Source organism: Myodes glareolus, chromosome 15 (genome assembly GCF_982192425.1).
Source record: "Myodes glareolus chromosome 15, mMyoGla1.1, whole genome shotgun sequence".
Lineage (NCBI taxonomy): Eukaryota > Metazoa > Chordata > Mammalia > Rodentia > Cricetidae > Myodes > Myodes glareolus.
This window is the reverse complement of record NC_142040.1, coordinates 68,534,545-68,545,872: the sequence shown is the minus strand read 5'-3', so window position 1 is coordinate 68,545,872 and position 11,328 is coordinate 68,534,545.

The window sequence follows — 11,328 nt, the reverse complement described above, 5'->3', positions numbered from 1 at the left end:
TTAGTCAAAGTGCTACAAGCATGGGGTAGGTTATAGGGCCTTGGTCTTCTCTAAGTGAGGTGATGGGACAGATTTAGTTGACTTAGCCTCTCTAAGGGGCAGATGGGGGTGGGGAGATGGTGAGACAAGCAGCAAGAGAAAATGGAGGGGGAGCTGGGATTGGTATATAATAAACAAACAAACAAATAAAATTAATTGTTAAAAAACCCAAAGTGCTACAAGCAAAATGCATAACCAGAATCTTGAGAGCAGCAAGGAAAAATAGCACAAGTCATGATAGGAGAAAAATGATACACTGAACTGTGGCCTTATAATCTAAAACAATCAGGCCAGAAGAGATTGAAGTAATCAAAGGGCTAGGAGAAACACAATTTCAAAGGAGCACTTGGTAAGCACTGGAAATTAAGATGAAGTGAAGGCAATTTCATGGGAAGAAACACTGACAAAATGTATTTCTAACAGATCTACATGAAGTAAAGCAAGATAAAATCTCTCTGGTTGAAAACAAAGGGCACACTGATATAAATGAAAGCTATAAAAATAATATGTGTACATACAAAGGAATATGTATATGTGTGTGTGTGTGTGTATAAATAGTTTCCCTTATTTATGAGAAGAGATCTAGACCTAACTAAAACAAAACTTCCAATAGCACGTGCTAAAGTGCATGACAGGTGCACTTTATCGTAGAGATGTTGAAATATGAATGGAAAAGATGACTACTATAAATAGACACATTTACACAAATGCATATATGTATAGATTAATATTATATTTCATTGCTAATGCCTTGGTATGAACCTTAAATAGGCTGTTAAACCCAGTGATGCATTTCATAATCCATTGAACAACCACCAAGAATTATGCCAAGACATCTATCTAAAGAGAGAACATTGGGCACAAGAGGCCAAGGGGTGTGTGAGGGAAGAATGACTGATTGATACACATTCAGCTAACAATGAATCTGTATGCCCTTTTTCATAGAACACTGGTTCTCAACCTGTGTCTTGCAACCCCTTTGGGGTCATGTATCAGATATCCTCAATATCAGATGTTTGTATGTTATATTCATGACAGTAGCAAAGCCACAGTTATGAAGTAGCAACTAAATAAAGCTATGGTTGAGAGTCACCACAACATGAAGAACTAGATCAATGGGTCCTAGCTTTAGTAAGGTTGAGAGTCACAATATTGTATTATGTAATTTAAAATATCTGGAAGAAAAGTTCAGAAAGTTCGCATCATAAACAGTGGTAGATATTTGAGATGAGGGTATTCTAAGTGTTCTGAAATATTCAACATACAAGGTAAAAGTGCACCAAAACATTACATTATAACCCAGAAAGGCCCACAACCATCAGCAAGAAAAAGACACTGAAAAAAAATATATTACTGAAAATATTTGTTAGGCATAAACAGAGGTTAAAAAAAAGAAGAAATAGCAGACCTGAGAAAAGCATAAAACAAAGCAAAAAAATGTGAATGGTATCACTCACTAACTATGTGAGTACGTGCAAGTTAACTTAAACACTTCCGATAAATAGACTGTTGGGGCCATAAAGATGGTTCTCTTAGTAAAATTAACCTGTAAGCTTGAAGACCCGAGTTTAATCCCTAGTATGCACATTAAAAGCCAGGAATAGCAGAACTGTTGTCTGACATTTTACTCTTTTGGTTTTTTGAGAGGCTCGCCACCCAGCTCTCAAATAAATTACACACAGAGGTTTATTCTTACTAATAAATGCCCAGCCTTATCTTGACTTGTTTCTGGCAAGCTTGTCTTAAATTATCCCATCTGCCTTTTGCCGCTGGGCTTTTGTCTTTATTTCTGTATACATTTCTTTACTTTCTCCAAGTCTCACAGTGTAGGTACGTGGCTGACCACTGCTGTCCTTTTCTCCTTGTTCTCTTGCTCCTCTTTTTCCTCAGATCTCCTTCTCTCTGCCTGCCAGTTCTGCGTACACTTGCTCCAGCCTTGCAACTGGCCTTCAGCTCTTTATTAGACCATCTGGTGTTTAGACAGGCAAAGAATCGCAGCTTCATTGAGTTAAACAAACGAAGCATAAATAAAAGCAACACACCTTAAAATAATAATCCCCAGCAGAGCATACACCTGTAATTCCAGCACTGGAGACACGAAGATAAGAAGACCCATGGGATTTACTCTCCAGATAATCTGGTAGTCTTGGTGAGCTTCAGGTTCAGTGAGAAACCCTATCTCAAAAAAAACAAAGTGGAATGTGATTGAGGACCATGCCTTGTGTCAACATTTGGTCTCAACATTCACATACAATCACTGATACACACACATGTACATATAAGCACACACACACAAATAAAAATAAAATATTAAAAAGGAAATAATTACTTAGTTACCCTCTCTGTATAATAGACTCCATTCTTCCTTCCCTCCAGACACTGAACCATCAGGATGCAACACCAAACATGCAGAGACAGATGTTCTCCAGTCTGAACCATCAGAAGAGAGAGCTAGAGGGGTTAGGAAGCATTAATCACGCAGTGCTAAAACTGCCTCACTACCTGTTCCTTAGGAATTATATAGGTGGCATTTTAATGAAATCCAGTTTTTCCTTTTTAAGTGGCACCCCAGGACTTAGTGGCTGGCTCGTGTTCAAAGGACATGAGTCTTCGAGCTTTTCCCTTGAAGCTATTTGTCACCAGTGGAAGTTCTTGCAACCCATCATCCGTTTCTCTCACTGTACCTACGAAAGTCATTGCCCTCGCTTTTGTTAGTCCACCAGGCACCGTGCTTCTTTGGTGGATGTCTTGTGAGAAAAAAAAAACAGTATTAATGACTACAGAGAACATTCATTCTGCAATTTGCGCTCAAGGGAGCTTTGTACTAACTAAGCTGTAAATAGCCAGACAGACTGACCTACCAGAGACAATATGTACAGAACAAATAACACAAATGTGGAAAAGCAATACTTCCTGAAACCTGAAGGGCCATTTTAGTTAAGGTACAAGTAATAAAGCCTTTGAGAATTGTTTGCAGGGTTGCTAACTGAGAGAGGGAAACAAGAGTGTGGGGTTTCTATTTTGCTTCCATCCTCTCTCATTAAGGAAACCCTTACAGTGAGAACTAGAAAAGTGGGGAAAATGTTCTAAAGGAAATTAAACCCCAGATTGCTGAGGAAATTATAACAGTTGCTTCTTCAAAGGAAATTAAGTCTCTTGTCTTAAATGAGTTGCACTCTTTACTTTGGGACTCAGTAAATGAAACCGACAAGGAAATACAAAGCTACAAGCGGTGACTAACAAGAGATGGGGAGAAATGATTGCAAATTTAAAGGACTGAACATCTTGATCTTTAGATAAAGAAAATGCAGACAATGAAAACGCTAAAGGGTAGTGTATGCCACGAAGACCTATGTTAAAGATATCACTTGTTTTTAATAATGCATATTAATGCATGGTTCATAATCAAAGCAGCTTTTCCCTCACACTGAAGTGCTGTAAGCAAGCCTCTAGTCTCCTGGCAGTGAACTCTATATACTCCAATTTGAAGCTTTTGCTGATATAGTGGCAATCGTGCCATTAAAGTAATACAGCTAATAATGATTGTTTCATGTATCCATTACCCTTTGCTAAAAATACAAATTACAGAAAATTTAGTGGCTTGAAACAACACTTACTCACTAATTATTGCGCCGTCTCTACAGGTCACAGACCTGACCTGACTAAGCAGGGCTCTGCTTGGTGTTCACATAGCAGGTGTCTTGGCTATATTCTCACTGAAGACTGTGGAAAGGAATCTGCATCCAACATTGTGGTGCCCCCCTGTGGCTGTCAGCCAGAGACCTCGCATATCTCCTCATCTAGATCTAAACCACAAGAAGAGACTGCTTGTTATCAGTAGTCTAACCTGATGTCATAGAAGGATAGTACTCTGGAGAGACTTTGGAAACAAATGAGTTTTATGTTTTTAAAAGGAATGTAAAAAAAATTGTCCCCTGATGCCTAGGGCCACATCTGGGCCTATTCTCTTACCACACCCAGGGTCTGTGTTCATGACTCTTGATACCATTGATGGTCACTCTGATGACAGGTGTCTGGGCCACCACCTGGGGCCAGATTCGTGTCTGAAGGCCATATATCCAAGAGGCCATACTGATCTGAATGGCCTGTGTCGCCACCTGGGGCCATGGTGACATCTAAGTTCAGGCTTCTACCAAGGACCAATCTGGATTCAGAGTACTACCACAGCTGGGGATCTGTGTTGATGTCTGTGGCCCAAGTTGCCACCAAACGCCACACGGATGCCTGGGATCTTGGCCACAGCCTGTGGCTATGTTTATGTCCAAGGGCTTTGCTGCTGCCCAGGCTATGCTGATCTGAGTGGTCAGTGCTATCACATGATGCCATGGTGTCATTCACACCAGGGATGCTGCCAGAGACCGTGTCTCCGTCTGTGACCCTACTGCCTTCTGAGGTGATATCTCTGCCTTCTGCTACCACCAAGGGCTGTATAGATGTCTGAGATCTGGTCAACCACATGAGAATATGTTGGTTTTAAGAGGCCAATCTGTGCTGCCTCCCAGGGCTATGGTGACATCTGTTGCCTAGGGCAATGCTGGGTACTGGCCCTGCAACAGCTAGGGTCTGAGTCTGAGTTTATATCATTGCCTCCTATTACCATCAAGGGTTGTGTTGATGCCCATAGTTTGACCAGCTACCTGAGACCATGTTGGTGTCTGAAGGACATCCTGCCACCAGGGCTATACTGGTCTGGGTGGCCTGGGCTGCTGCTGCTATCCAGCATGAGCTGCTGCTGAGGGCCATGTCTGGGTCCACAGTCCTGCTGAAGTTGGGTCTGTGTTGATGCTCATAGCCCATGTTACCACAAAGGGTTATAAGTACCATGTGTGCTAAAATCCGAGGGTCTTGCCTAGATGGCCCCAGCTTTAACTGGCTCTGGAATAGCTGACCCTGTTCCTCACTGTACACTGTAGCAGGAGAGCTATCCCTACCCTTAATGGGAGAGCGCACAGGACACAGGAGAGAAGGCCCCATTCCTTACTATAGGTGTGGGAGAACTGGCCTCAATGGCATGGCATAGGAGAGCTGGCTCCACACCTTGCTTGAGGGGGTAGTCCCAGTGACCCAGACCACATGCTGGGCCTTGGGTTGATCTACGTCACCTGTGACCGGCTGGAGTGCGTGAAGGTACTGAAGACGATGACTAACAAGTTAAAAGCACATGTGGCTCTTTCATAGGACCAGGGCTCAGTTCCTAGATTGGTGGTTTAAAATTCCCTCTAATTGCAGCTCCAGGGACTCCAACAACCTCTTCTGAGCTCTGCAGATATCAAGTATACCTAGTGCACATGCATTCATATATGAAAAGTAGTTATACACACAACAATAAAAAATAAATGTAATGTGGGATTCCCCTCTGTGTGCTGTGAATACCATTGGTTAATAAAGAAGCTGCTTTGGACCTATCGCAGTGCAGAATAGGGAAAGGCAGGAATTCCAAACAGATAGAGGAGAGAGTAGGTAGAGTCAAAGAGATGCCATATAGCTGGTGGAGGAGACCCTGGAAAGTGGCTGGTAGGCTATGACCTCATGGTGATACACAGATTAATAGAAATGGGTTGATTTAAGATGTAAGAGTTGGCTAGAAATATGCATAAGCAATTGAACAGTGACTAATACAGACTCCAAAGCATTATTATTCTAGTCGGGTGAATAAGATGTAGTACTACATCTCTGGAAGGTTATATTTTCCCCAAACTAATGACCAGATAGATCATAATACCAACAGTTATGATAAAAATAATGAGTAATTAGAAATGTAACAAAATTTAATTTATAAGTATATAGATGATCTCATCAAGTTCTAACCCTGTCTCTTTAAAAATACAAACTGTTTTCAGAAGAGTCAAAGCCTACACTCTCCTAGAAAGATTAAGAAACTTAGCTATAAGGAAGGTGGGCAGAAAATCAGAGCAACATAGAGATCCAACCTGAGGACTTCAGCACAGAAAGCCAGCAAAGCAGGAAACACTTGATTACCAAATTTTTAAGGGAAGGAGAGAAGAACACAGAACATGCGAGGCAGGGAAGGGGAGAAGGAGACAGTAGGTAAACTGAAGGTTAGGCTCACTAAGAATTTTATATTGCGAAGAAGGAGTTTGTACTTTCTTCATAGAGCTAAGAAGAAATTTAGTCAGTGTCCAGAGCCAGTGAGATGTGTGTCTGGATTCATATACTCCCAAAATTAAAGGTGCCTTAGTCTCAAGCTCACTTTTGTTTCCCCGCTGTTGTCGGGGATCTGGTGATGGAGAAGATGCTGCTGCAGACTCTCAAAGCCGTATTACTTGGAGAGGAGGGACTCTCTTCTTGAGATGTGGCTAGGGGCACTGGTTAAGGGAAGACTGTACTGAGAGGTGATCAACCATAATGTTAGAACACATATTTGGATGTTTGTATTCTGGCAGTTCATTAAAAATCTTTTAGATGCCTTTGGGTAAGCAACAAAATTAATAACCTCTATCACCCAAATGGACTTTTATCCATTCCAATAAACAGAATATTACAGTTTTTTAGAATAACATCCTTCGACTAATAAAAAAATCACTGGAGGAGAATAATAATAAAACCTAATTTATTTACTCATCTATCTACGTATTTATTTATTTATTTTGCTTTTGTGAGGTCTTGGTATGCAGTCCTGACTAGCCTGGAATTCAGGATGTAGTCCAGAATAGCCTAAAACTGGTGATGGTCCTCCTGCTTCAGCTCCTGAGTGTTGAGAGTACATGTGTATATCACCATGCCCATCTCTTATCATTTTACTTTAGAAAAAAGTAACACATAAGAATCAGTAGCTATTATACACACAAGCATACATTTAGCTATATGTAATATTTATTATACTAAATTAGCTATATGAAATATTTATTATACTAAAGCTGTTGATAAAGTTATCTGGTTTGGCTCAAGAAAACTAAGTCCAAAATACATTAAAGTTAAGGATGTAGAGGACAGAGCTCAAAATGACCAATAAATACTCATATTAACACAGAGTTATCCAAAGGAATACGGCAATCGAATCCGATGCTGTGAAGTTTATTTACATATCACTGCTCAGTATTATTAATGGAATATAATGTTAAGAAGTTGATGGAGAAGAAAGGATTCTCAACACTTGTTGGAGTTTATTATCAGCTCCTGAGTACAGTAATTGCATTGGCAGAGAGCTAAGACACATTTGCTAAATTTATCAGAAACATTACAAGTGGATTGCAGAAACTCTGGCTTCCAGTCCTGTACGTGTCCTTGAGTAAATTACACAGTGATCCTAGGAGGATAAAGTTGACACCTTATGCCCAAAGAACTTTACAAACACTATGCAACTAATTCCTTATTTACTTTCATATAATTGAAGAAAATACGAACAATTTTGGACTGAGCTCCCAAGGTCCTCATGAGGAGCAGAAGGAGAGAGAACGTGAGCATGGAAGTCAGGACCTCGAGGGGTGCACCCACCCCACTGAGATGGCAGAGCTAATCTAATGGGAGCTCACCAAGGCCAGCTGGACCGGGACTGATGGAGCATGTGATCAAACCGGACTCTCTGAACGTGGCTGACAAGGAGGACTGACTGAGAAGCCAAGGACAATGGCACAGAGTTTTGATTCTACTGCATGGACTGGTTTTGTGAGAACCTAGTTTGTTTGGATGCTCACCTTCCTAGAACTGGATGGAGGGGGGAGGACCTTGGACTTCCCACCGGGCAGGGAACCCTGACTGCTCTCTGGACTGGAAAGGGAGGGGGAGGGGAAATGGAGGGAGGGGAGGAAATGGGAGGAGGGGAGGAGAGGAAATTTTTTAATAATAATAATAAATAAAAGTTAAAAAAATAGGAAAAAACTTTTAAAAATATGTCTGTAATTTGTATTTTCAATAGAATCCAAGCAATTCTTTCTCTCTAAATGGTTTGTCAGCTAGACTGGGGATGAATAAGATGGATGTTTCAACAAAAAGAATCCCCATTCAAACAGCTGTTAAACAAGACCACACTACAGCTTACCTCCTCCTCTCCTACAGATGCATTAAATAATAGATGATACGTTAATGAGCCCTAATGGGTGATTAATTGCTGTTACGTGGAAGTCGACAGGACTGCCTACACTGATATTACTGTTTAAGAACCTCAAAAAGCTACTACCTTAAAAGCAATTAGACTTCTAACTAAATATTGCCAGACAGAACCATCAAGCTTCCCTTATTTGAACAATATTTTCATTCTTCAAATTTTAGCAGCCTCGTGTTAAATGGTTCCCCAGTGAGTCAACTTACTGTCATTAGACCATTGTATTCTAAGGGAAGTGTGCTATGCTCCATTTTCAACTAAACATTTTCTGTGCATCACGGTGTTTTCATGGAGGCTGATTGTTAACATTTGTTTGCACTTTTATTTGAAAAATTCATGTTCAAGTGCAATATAACATAGAAATATGTATTTATCTTTCTTTTTTGTTTTTTCTTTTTATTGAATTTATTGAGCTATACATTTTTCCCTGCTCCCCTTCCTTCCTCTCCCCTCCACTTCAACCATCTCCCATGGTCCCCATACTCTCAAATTCCTCAGGAGATCTTGTCCTTTTTCTACTTCCCATGTAGATTAGATCCATGTTTGTTTCTTTTAGGGTCATCTTTGTTGCCTAGGTTCTCTGGAATTGTGATTGTAGGCTGGTTTTCTTTGCTTTATTCTTAAAAACTATTACTGGGTGACTACATGTCTTTCTGGGTCCGTGTTACCTCACTCAATGTAATGTTTTCTAATCCTGCAAATTTCAAGATATCATTATTTTTTCTGCTGTGTAGTACTCCATTGTGCAAATGTACATTTTCCTGATCCATTCTTTGATCAAAGGGCATTTAGGTTGTTTCCAGGTTCTGCCTATGACAAACAATGATGTTATGAACATAGTTGAACACATGTCTTTGTGGAATAATTGAGCATCCTTTGGATATACACCTAAAAGTGGCATTGCTGAGTCTTGAGGAAGGTTGTTTCTTAATTTTCTGAGAAATTGCCATACCGATATTTAAAGGGACTGTGCCAATTTTCAATCCATAAATGCAGAAGTGTTCCCTTTACCCTACATCCTCTTCAGCATAAGTTGTCATCAGTGTTTTTGATCTTGGCCATTCTTACAGGTGTAAGATTGAATCTCAGAGTTGTTTTGATTTGCATTTCTCTGATGACTAAAGATGTTGACCATTTCCTTAAGTGCCTTCAGTCATTTTGGATTCCTCTGTTAAGACTTCTCTGTTTAGGTCTGTACTCCATTTTTTATTGGATTATGTGATCATTTAGTGTCCAGTTTTTTGAGTTCTTTGTATATTTTGGAGATCAGACCTCTGTCTGATGTGGGGTTGGTAAAAATCTTTTTCCAATCTGTAGGCTGCTGTTTTGTCTTGTTGACCATATCTTTTGCTTTATAGAAGCTTTCAGTTTCAAGAGGTCCCGTTTATTAATTGTTGCTCTCAATGTCTGGGCTACTGGGGCCATATTTAGGAAGTGTCTCCAGTGCCAATGCGTTCAAGTGTATCTTTCTTAAAGATTCATTTATACATGAATGCTCTGTCAGCGTGTACACTGAATGCCAGTAAAAGGCATCAGAACCCCTTACAAACAGATGTTAGCATCACGTGGTTGCTGAGACTTGAACTCAGAACTACTGGATTAGCAGCCAGTGCTCTTAACCACTGAGCCATATGTTCAACCCCATCTACCTTGTGTTTTAAGACAAATTTAAAATTGTTTTTTGATTTAAAAGAGATATAAGTCCTAGTGCTCTTTAGATGCAATCTTGTTTAAAAATCACTAAGCGTTATTTTCAGGCTATAATACTTTTAAGATCTTTAACACTCAAAATAAATTTCCACATTTTCCACAATCATATCTAATAACTATATCACATTGTGCTTTCACTTTTTAACCAAAATTATAGAAAAGTAACTCAAGTGCATATAAGAAAATAAACATGAATTATCTCTAATCTGAAATTTAACATAAGCTTTCTTAAGATGTAGGAAATACGATAAGAAGTGCAGAATCTATATATCCTGTGCTCAGTTCTATAACTGTATCATTATGAAGAGTAAATTTCTTTTTTTGCTGGATCTAAAATGGTTCCTTTGGATTCAGCACATTAGTAAGACATCAGTCAAAATTCCTTTCTTGTGTTCTATATGCAAAACATTTACTATTCCTATTCACAAAAAGTACATCATTATCTTTCCAAGAAAGAGACCAAATCTAGGGTGCAGGGATGATTTCTGTAAGGTGAAGCACAAAAAGACGGTTATGACATTCAAAGCACACTGGAAAACAGAAAGACATACTCATGGGAACTTGACAACAGCTCTCAGACCATGCAAAGCCCAAGTTGAATTATGATCAGATTGGGAGTGAAAGGAGGGAGATATAGGAGAACAGAGAACACAAGGGTGATGCTTCTGCGCAGGGTCACAGCTCAGAAAACTCATGGAGAGCATAATAGATCACTGATGAGTGATGGAAGGAATGCAGGGGCTGATTAAATTTAACTTTCTGAAAAAGTGATGCTCATTTCCAGTTAATGCTTTGCTTACTGGTCTTGTATGCTAAACGCAATGTTGAGGTAAGGAAAAGAACAACTGATCAATCACTGTCTTGGAATTATTCTCATATGCGTTCAACATCTGCTTATTCTTAAACTTTAATCTAGGATTTTTCAAAAAGAAAATTTCTGGCATGTAAGTCCAAGTTCTTGGTGTATGTTCCTTAGTTACAGTCTTGGTGTTTAATATCATATTGTGGCTGCATATTACCAAATATGACTTGCTTTTTGGAAAATTCTAAGTTTGCCTTCCTTGCAGTTTTTATGTGATAATTGTTCCTCTTTATCGTTAATATTCCAATGTACTCAATCTTCATTAACATTGTAGTAACTCCAACACCACACACACATACACACACACACACACACACACACATTTATACACTGTGGTTATTTTTGGAAACAGAAACATTGGCAGGTCAGTAAGAAGAATAGACACAGATCAGACATCTTTAGCCAAACACTTCAGTTTCTCACTGTAGGAAAGAGCAGAATCTTTCTCCTTTTCAACTACTTAGCGGGTGTTCTCAAACCCCAGCTGTGCTTTCAATGAATACCTGTTGCTGATCTTTCTGTTCACCAGTTTGTCCTATGTTGCCTGCTGGTTCATCTTCTCTTTACACAGGTCAAATGCCGATCCCATGTTAGTGATCTGGACAACTTGGCCTGGCATTTGTGGGTTGTTAGA